We start from the raw sequence: 8812 nt of genomic DNA, 5'->3' as shown, positions 1-8812 counted from the left end.
TGTCTGTTGGACCATTACAAACTGTGTATAGACTGTCAGTCATTGAGTAATCTCTTAACTGGAAACTATTGCATACCACCTTCCACAGCCCTTGCCGTATTTACTTTAGAAAGGATATGACAGCATTCATATACCATTGTGACTGGGCTTTCTTCGTAGCTTATTTGTTTGCATGTATGTGTACATGTGCTGAGGTCAGTGTTTAAGGGGATGAAATTGTTAATCCAACATTTTTCCACTGACATTCACAGAAAAATAACGCAATCTTTTTGAAGACTTCTCCCCTAGTCTCACTGTTACTTGGCCTGAAATTTAAACACAAAGTCCTGGCAGTATTTTCCAAGTCATTGCTAAAGATATACTTCCACAGTGAAAACCTGCCTATGAGCCCGTTGCACACTATTATTGATGAGTTTAACGCCCTGTACCTTTGCAAAAAAACCCCTTTCACATTTTTAATGGAAGATGCCTTCATTGTTGCTTCCAAAAATTGATTATACTGTATATAATTTTTTCAAAAGTCTCTGGGAGTGTAGTATTACTACGCAGCTCACCTCTTGACAATATAAGCTGGTAAGATACACCTGGTGGTTTTTTCCACATACCGCCTGAGCCACCTACACAGCCTAGCTGTGAGTAACCTTGTATTGAAGATTTCAGTGACTAACAGCCTGTAAATTTTGAACATTCAATGTGGCCTGATGTCAGGTCATACAAACTGGGTTGGAGTTAACTTCAAGCAACTGTTTAATAAAATAAAAGCTCAATAAAAGTGTGTGAAAATCATGTGCCCTCAGTTATAAGCAATGAAAAAACACTGAATCAAGCAGCAGCAATAATATTTGGTTATAGAAAACTCCAGGGACCTGGGAAGTGTGTACAGAGTATCGGACACTTCAGGGATGTAAGGCACACAATACTTCATCCGTGACTCTGCCAGTGTGCTAACTTAACTTGCCAAGATCAGAAAAATAAAATAGTGTAATATGGAAACAAAGTTGTGGTGTGGTAATCAAACATAAAAGGAGTGGAAGGTGCACACAATAATAGTCTCCCAGGGAGAAAAATAAATTGAGACAAGATTACATACGGGGTCACAAGCCATCTGTATATTTATAACAGAGCTTTATTATCCAAACTATCTTTTTATTCAGGGCAGGTATGTTATAACCTTCACATAAAAGGCAAGCGAGTGGAGAATTTTGCTCCTGTTGCATGACTTGGAGATGTTTACTGACTCCGGGCAACACTTTAATGTTCAGTGAAGTATTTACTTTTATTCCTTCAATTCCTGAAACCTATAACTATCTTAAAAAATGTTTACCCATTATCCAAAAAGTCATGCTATTATTGAAGCATATACAGCACAGATGAAATATGGTAAAGTTAATCTAAAATCACTATGCACATGAAAGTGATTTAACTTGCTCAATGAAATACCACCTCTAAAACAAAATAGTCATGCATTAATATGAATTAAAACAAAACTAATAACATTGTTTGTGCTTTTCATTAAAACAAAATAAATCTTACTGACGTTCATCCATACAATTTTTTGGCACACTGAAGTTTTCATGTATTTTGCCCCAAATTCTATCAAAGATTTTAAAATTGCTTCTCCAATATGCACCCACGTAAGAATAGACTAGATTTAGAAGGTAATGGAGTTCAGGGTACTGACTACACTAAAGGCAAGTTGCATGCTAGAAGTACATTTAATCACACTGTAGCTTGGTTTAATTTGATAGTCCTGGTGACAGAAAAATTGATGTCAAGATCTCACGTTAATAAAGGTTTTTCAAATACAATGACTGGATGGTGTAGCTGGTAAATTAATTTTTACAGATTTTGCCATCAGTGTTCATGGTTATTAAAAAGTATAGCAAACAGCAACTTCTGATATAGGCTTGTGGAAATCAGGAAGTCACTGTTTGATATGCCCTACACTTTACATTTTCAAGAGCTTCATATAGATGATGTCTCAACAATCATATATGTAGAAGCACAGGAAATTGTGAAAACTCCCACAAGACCCCTACAAAACCGATCAGAAAAAAACAGGACTACCATTCAAGAAAATAATACGTTTGCCAGTGTGGTAAGTATTAATTACTGTCAAATAACCTCACTGACACCAACAGTTTCCTTTTACAAGTGTGGAACTTCATCTTTCAGCTTTTCAGACAGTTGAATATTTAAAACAATTAAAAATTCAAATGAGGAAAGAAGGTGCTGGAGAAACTCAGCAAATCTGGCAAGATCTGTGGAGAGAGAAACACAATTAATGTTTTGAGTACAATTCAAATATGTTATCATTTATAAGTTTTTGCAATTTGTTTCAACTTTCTATTAATGTGATCACTATTTCACTTCAAATTATTTGAACTGGGTACGATTTGCATTAGATTAAATAATTTAGCGCATATTTCCTGATTTAGAGTCCATGAACTTCAATAATGCTTCTTCACTGAATCGTTCAGAAAACATACCATTACTTGCATTGCTCATACAAGTTTTAGATCTCTGCAGTGCTTTTCTGACTCTCCAATAACCACATATCACAGTGTACAAGCTGAAGGAAAGTCTAGAAGCAAAAATGAGTGCTTGAGTGGCACATACCACTCTTTCAGTGTTACCTAAACATTTCAGGCTAGATAGATAGTGATAGTATTTGCTGTTGCACAAATCCAGAAGAAGCAAGGTGGTCATGGTTTGATATGTCTCTTCTTAGTTTAGCTCAGGTAACTGCAGAATTATGGAACTCTCAGGCCTGTGCCAGTTCCCTCTTTTCAACTGGAGCTACCTCACACAGCCTTTACATTCTTCCTCTTCAAATAGAATCAGATATAGGAAGCTGCATTGAACATTAAGCTTCTCATTGCACAAGGAATCAATCTGCCAGGGCCTAATCTCCTACAGATGACTCGCTGGAAGTGTGAGTGTGTAGCCATTGAAAGGAGGGTTTGTGTGGTGCAGTGGTAGTGTCCATACTCTGGGTCAGAAGGTCTCAGTTCAAATTCCACTTGCTCCAGAGGTGTGTTGTAACATCTCTGAACCGATCGATTAAAAAAAAATTAACCATTGATATGTGTCTCCAACTTCAGTTGAGGCAGTACATTAAGTACAGGGACAGGGCCAACCTTTGCAAACAATTTCCGTTTAGCTGAATGCCCACTGAATCTAATTGTGAGGACTCACACCTGAAGTCTGGCTATTTTGGGGAAGGAATTGGATAATATTTGATGCCTATGCTGAAGCCAAAGCCTTCAGGACACAAAATGGGAGAATTGAAAAGATGAGGATAATTAAATCTTTTGAGAATTAACATAGAAAAAATTGAACCAGATTTTTCATTTGCAAACACAATGAAGCTTTGTGGTACCTGTTTATGATCAGTTAAACATAGAAATTAATGTCAGTGCTTCCCTGGTGCTCCAGTGAGATGATTCTGCAAACAGAAATTTGAATTGACAGGAAGATGCATTGTGAAGTGATTATCTCACTTCCAAAAGTCTTGAATTGCTATGCTTTTTTGAACAAGGTATAATTAGGTTTTTAACTCCACACCAAGTCCATATTTATGGTTGAACAACCTCTCTGGTTCTGAGAAAAACCTACATGTATGCTTGTGAAGTGCAAAATTTTGCATTATGATAAAAAAAATCCATGTTTAAAAAAAATGGAAATATATTTGTTAAAGTTTATGATATTTCAGTTTTGTTGGTGTCTCAATTTTATTCCATTTCCTGTAAAATGATTAGCTGGAGATAGATAATCAGTGCTTTTCACTCCTTGATGTGCTGTCTATGAGAATTCTTCAACACCATTAGCCTTTTGACATCACTGTTGATGAACACCAGAGATTTCCCATCACGCCAATGAAGTTGATGGTGGAAAATCCACAACCTCACAGACCTGGTTAGTTTTCTTTTGGACTGCTTTTACTGAGTTTTATTTTGGACTCTGCTTTTTACACTGACTCCAAAATTCAAGCCATCATATCATGAAAAGTTACTTACAAATCATGCAATGAAAGAAGCGACTTAATTCTTCCATGAGTTAATACCACAAAGTAATGTTTTTAAACAATGTTAGTTAAAATCAGCAATCAGCAGATACAGTGCTATTAAATTATATTTTCACTCATATTACAATATTCAGTAATGCGCTGATGACAAAATGAAATGATCACTTCGTTGACAAATTCCATCTGATATCTTCTGATCAGAAAGATTTGTAAACAACTTTTCACACTGTAAGAATACTTTATAAGGATTTGAGAGACGCTGTGATTACTAATGGAATGTGATTGCCAGACTTTATTCTATATAAATGGAGCCACCAGTGTTTCTCACTATCTCAGTTACTATATTTGCACTGGTGATTAAATCCATTGCAGTGTTGATACAATCATGTTTGGACACTGACTGTATCTGAGCAGCAGAAACAGAACACAGGATTTCCCTCTACAGAGATTGTAGGATCAATAAGAGCCCTGCAATTGTAATGTAATAAAGTCACAATATATTTAGAGGGCCTACTGTAGGATTTGCTTTATGTTTTTGGTGCCTTTGCATAAAGACTTTGTAGGGTCCTACATAAACTGATATGCTACAGTTGTTCTCTATTCACTTGCATTTCATCAGAATACATTTATTGTATTTAAGTAGTTTTTATCAGATATTTTGAATGGTAAGTCATTGTCACATTTAGTAATGAGTGCAAATCAATCCCACAAAGTTGTCTGCTTTGAGCTGCAGCAGACACATTTGAAACAGCAAGGTTTTTTGATTAAACAAAATTTAAATGTTTGATTTAATTAACAACAATTAAACTTTGTTGGTTTAAAAATAAATTTCTCCACTTTCACATCTTAATACATTGTGTACTATATATGCTAACTCCCATGTCCCCTAAAAATGCACTCCATATCCCAGCCCAGGAACAACGTCCGAGAAGGTATTATTTTAAAAAAGTGGTTGATACCCAGTTTGGGATCTGATGGTTGCAACAACATCCAATGTACACCTAAATTGCCAAAGATGGCATTCATAAAATAAAGATCTGGCATGTACATTCACAGTCTCATTTACTATTATGTATCCAGGAGGCTATTACTTAACATTAACGATCAAGTGAATTGTAAATATATTCTCTCTGTAAGGACCAAATGTTGTTATAATTGTCCAAGAAAAAGAGATATTCCCCTTTCAGCAATGTTAGCTAATTCATGTATTTAAAGTTCCTCCGTTGCATGTGACAAGATCAATTTCAGGTTAGTACACCTTTCACTTTGGGTATTCTACTCAACCAGGCTGTGTTACAGGACTAGCAATCAGACTTCCTTTAATGTTTTTAAAATTTTGCAATATTGAATCAGTTTATTGCAGTTGACACTTTGCAAGAAACCTCTGCTCAATAAATCTCAAACTCTTACCAGGATTTAGCAGATTCACAGATTATACCAGCTTCTGATATTTGTGAAGAACTTCCCATGCATTTGTTCAGTCACACCAAGGAAAAGCACTGGTGTTATCAGGAAACTGCACAAACACCGGATAATGATGGGACTGCCTGTCAGTACTGGCGTCTTAAACTTGGATGGTAAAGTCCAAGACTGATGTTTTGTCTCTAACCTAGGAGCTAGTGCATTTCTTTGGCCCTACCTTTACTGAAGTTCAGAACCTGACAGAACCCAATGAGCCTAAATATTCTTTAATTTTTATGTAAGAAATACTTGGTAAGACTTTATCCCAAGGCAAGAAATTATTCTTTTAAATGTTAGGCTATCTACATGATGTTCAGTGCAGTTTAGCATTCCTAAGGGTTACTTTGATATTTGCACTTATTTTGGAAGGTGTATTTCTACAGGCAACAGTTCTTGCTAGACACGTGATAAGATGTAATAGAGTTTATACTATAGTAGCTACAAATGTTCTCCAAAATTAGTATTTTGATAGGGAAAGGACAAATAGCCAACTGGGTTGCAAAGATTCAAATATTTTACGACATAGTCAATTGTAAAGTTAACCCATGCATGCTTAATAAAGACTTCATGATAGTATTCAATTTACTAGTGAAACAATATTACTAGGATTCTAAAGACAGCATGGGTAACTTGGAAATTGTTTGTAATTTAAGAATCATATAGATTCCTTGAAACTTAATTAATTAATGAATAAAGTATTGGCAAAGATCTGTAGCTCGGGTTGTGGATGAGGTTGTTGACTTTCTCGCCGAGCTGGCTTGTTTTTGTTCAGACGTTTTGTCACCATGCTAAGAGACATCATCAGTGGAGCCTCCGATGAAGCGATGTTATTCTACTCCACTTGGAATTTATACTGTCCAGTCTGTTACGGTGAGTAGTGTCATTTCCAGTTTTGACCTGTATGGATTTGCATATGGGGTCCGATTCTCTATGTTTGTTGATTGAAGTACAGGTAGAGACCCATGCCTCTAGGAATTCCCATGTGTATCTATGTTTGGCTTGGGCCACTATGGTTACCTTGACCCAGTTAAACTGATGGCATTCATTGTCTGAAGGTACAGATATTGAGGGGATTGTTAAAATGGGATACTTGATTGAAAATTTAAGACGGCCAAATAAAAGTCATCTTTCCATTGAACTAATAGTTCACTGATTTACCTGGTGTTCAAAATACTCTATCCACGTTGCACTGTAAGATAACCAAAGTCCAAGCAACCTGAAGAACATCAACCAAAATGACGCAAGAATGATATTGAACACCTGAGAGGGAGGCAGTCATAGTCAGAGCAACATAGCATGGTAGATGTGAAATAGGAGTGTGTATGAGAGACATCATCATAACTCTATGCTTTAATTTGGTTCAAGTTTAGTAGAAAATAATCCAAACTGTTTTAATAGTGGCATTGCCTCTATTCATATTTCAGGAGATCAGTGTCCTTGAGCTTGTTCCTTTCTTTCTCACATTTGATCTGTAGACCCAGATGAGTCAGTTGCCAGGATAAGAATACTTAATTTAATAATGTAAACAATGAGAGCCAACTCACAATGTCTCATGCGTTCTGAAATAAACCAGCCCATGTCTCTTAGTAATCACTTAATGCTTCATTGTAAACTTAGGTCTTTTTTTTCCAATCTCTTTGCATTATTAAATTTGCATTTACCATATGTCTGCTCAATCCATAACTGATTTAAATCATTTTGCTTTTTTAATCTTGATCTCTTTAGACAATCTAACCAAGCAGTAGATAATTTGAAACATAATGCTTCCAGGGTTATGGCTCAATCAGTTCCATATATGTACACAAAGACTAATTAATGAGTTGACCAGCTAATTCATTAAAGAAAGACTGTCATCATTAACAAAAATTATTCTTGTTGGTTTGCAAGCACACAACACTATCACTTTTATGTCATTGCATGGTGTGTTATCAGAATAAAATGACAATTAGTTCTCTGTATACACAAACCAACAGAAAGAAATTTATGGTGAATTCATGGCAATGCAAGCATTGCTCCTTAACACATAATCAATGCAGTAAACGAATAAATCATTAAATAGCTGCTTATTGTAATGGATTTTCTATTTCCACGAACCTTGTGTTATGAATGATTTACATAACATTCATTTCTGATTTGAAACGTCTGCTACACATTGTTGCAAAGTTGCATGTGTAATCCACCACAGGTAAAAGGTTATGTAACAATGAAAGGTTTTAAATTAGGATTAAAATCAGAAAGCCATGTCTTTAACAATTAAGAAAAAAAATTGCTAAATTCAAATTTGTGTTTGAGTTTAATCCAAGACAGATGTATGACACAAAAGAAAGCCAATTATCCAAAGGCCCAAATTTTCCCATTTTCATTTAATATATTTTGTCGAGTAAGATTCATTACTCCGACAAGGCTTGGAAAAACTTTCTTACTCTTCTGCTTGTCATCTCATTTAATTATACTGCTGGGTTCCTGAGCACATTCCTTGGAGAACTGGTCAGCTGGAGAGGTGGCATAGTCACCATGGATTCCTCAAGCAAGGAACTGACCTTCACATTGTGGTACTCAAGCTCTAACACTCAGCATATGGCCCAAGGGAGAGGAGAATCTCTTTGCATTATTAAATTTGCATTTACTATATATCTGCTCAATCCATAACTGATCTAAATCATTTTGCTTTTTTAACCTTGATCTCTTTAGTTTTATAGACAGGGACTTGGAGGTGTTGGTGAATGGATAGTGGAGAGGAGGGCTGCTCTTTCTCCTGCTGCATTGTGAAGAAAGCCATGCCACTAAACTAAGACATCGGGACAAAAATTGCAGCTTGTCAACGCTGTGTCCTGGGCGAAGCAGGATGCCCTGGTGCTGACCTTCTACACTCACCAGAGCTAAGTGCAACAATCTTTTCTCTGCTACCTCACACACACAGGGCTGCTACAGACTCTAACTCTTCCACTCCATACCAGTCTCATTTAATTCATGGACCACAAGTAATTACTGCCCGCATCATGCCCACTCTTATCCACCATATCCTTTCAGAACTATTAATCCTTCCTGCCCGCTAAACATCCTACTTACTCACTGAGACAACCTTACCATCTCACCATGTTCATAGTCATGTATCATCACCAGCTGCTCTTCTATCCACTTCACACTCAATTCCTCTCTTTGTCTCATTGCATGAAAAACCAGCCCAATCCCAGAGAGATGCCTCCAGAGACCCCTAACTAATGTACCATAATCCCTAGATTGGCTGCTTTTAACTTGTAGGATTTATCATGGCCAATTCCTGGAACGGAAGACAATCCATTGACAATCTGTTGTTCCACTCTG

Source organism: Stegostoma tigrinum, chromosome 24, assembly GCF_030684315.1.
Source record: "Stegostoma tigrinum isolate sSteTig4 chromosome 24, sSteTig4.hap1, whole genome shotgun sequence".
Taxonomy (NCBI): domain Eukaryota; kingdom Metazoa; phylum Chordata; class Chondrichthyes; order Orectolobiformes; family Stegostomatidae; genus Stegostoma; species Stegostoma tigrinum.
The sequence above is the reverse complement of the archived record's forward strand: the minus strand, read 5'-3'. Positions refer to the sequence as shown.